The 1279-nt window shown below is 55.0% G+C and overlaps 1 protein-coding gene across 2 annotated transcripts in view; it reads left to right on the top strand.

Annotated features, from left to right (window-relative positions):
* The first annotated feature begins 658 nt into the window (after positions 1–658).
* The window catches only part of PRICKLE1 (prickle homolog 1), a 23301-nt gene continuing 22680 nt past the window's right edge, over positions 659–1279 (top strand). The window contains exon 1 of one of the 2 annotated variants that reach the window (XM_005881697.2): positions 659–740. The gene's annotated coding sequence lies outside the window, so the exon portion shown is untranslated. Of the gene's footprint in view, positions 741–849; positions 1255–1279 lie in introns of those variants that run through there. The other variant, XM_005881698.2, reaches the window with a different exon arrangement.

Raw genomic sequence — 1279 nt, 5'->3', positions numbered from 1 at the left:
GAATTTGACCGTTTTAAGTTGCTTTTATTTGTTAGCCTTTTATGAAATGGCAAAGCTATTAAATATTGCCTCCTCTTCTCCCCATTTCCTTTTATCACCATGTGATAAGGAGGCTATTGCAGAAATTAAAATCTGTCGTTGAGAAGAGATTCAGACCTCTGCTGCAAATATTTATCACTTCTTTCTGGGCTTGCTTTGAGGTTCCGTTTTTGCTTTTCTTGGCCCTTTCTGTGGATACCTAATGCCAAGCTGCACTTTCTCTTGGTGTACCTAGAAATAGCTCAGAACCAAGATTAGCCTTATGTGTGGGGCAGGCAGGTTCTGGTGTTCGAATAATGCTATTCACTTAACCTACTTATAACAACTCTCAGTCAGGTACTTGATTAAGTGCATCCCGTGACCTGGCTCCTTTTCTCTTGTTGTTATTTACTGATAAAAATAAATCTCCTGCGCTAAGCAGTAGGCATCGCTTCGAAATGCAAGAGAAGTCCTACGGGGAGAATTCATATGTTAATGAGCCCTTCCTAGGGAGAACTTGGTTCAGCGTGCCATTTGCTGACATCATTGTTATGGGCCGAGTGGAGATGATTTCTTTAAGAGGTGGTTTTGCATATTCTCCCGGCGCGCTGTGGTCCGCGCGTGCACCTGCGGGAGGGGGAGTTTACATAAGCGTCTTGGGGGACTTGCCTCTCCGCGGCTCCGCTCACTAGGGCTCGCGGCCATGGAGCGGATGGACCGAGGTAGGTGCTGGAGCCGCGAGGCTGAGCCAAGTGGGTGGGTAGCTTTTCGAGGAATATCGTGCTCGCAGGACCTCGTGGAGACCTGCCAGGGGCACGGTCAGCAGTGACAGTTCCTGGAAAGAGGGCGGCGGCGAGATCAGGTTGGGCAGGCGCCTCCTGCGAACCGGAGCGGGGAACCGAGCCAGCCTGGCATCGCGAGCCGGGCGGTCGGCCCGCTGCGCTCCGCCGAGGGTGGGACCGGCAGGAAGCGAAATGGTTACTTTTTTTCATGCGGGCTCTGGTTACTTTTGAAGATCGGTCCCAGGCGGGCCCCCGGAGCGGAGCGGAGTCGGGGTTTTTCTCTCCGCGGTGGAGGATCCTGGGGAGGCGCAGCGCTGGGACCTGGGGGATGCGGTGGCCTGGACGAGGCGACTCTAACCCGGGGAGCAGAGTCGGCGACGCCGGCGGGGACAGGGTCTCCGGGGAGCAGGAGGACCTTTTGCCGACCCCCCACGATCGGTTGGGGACTGCGGGGGTGAGCATCGCCGCGTTGCACCGAA

The sequence above is a fragment of the Myotis brandtii genome, unplaced genomic scaffold, assembly GCF_000412655.1.
Source record: "Myotis brandtii unplaced genomic scaffold, ASM41265v1 scaffold686, whole genome shotgun sequence".
NCBI classification, from domain to species: Eukaryota; Metazoa; Chordata; class Mammalia; order Chiroptera; family Vespertilionidae; genus Myotis; species Myotis brandtii.
This window is presented reverse-complemented; position numbering and strand designations above follow the sequence as displayed.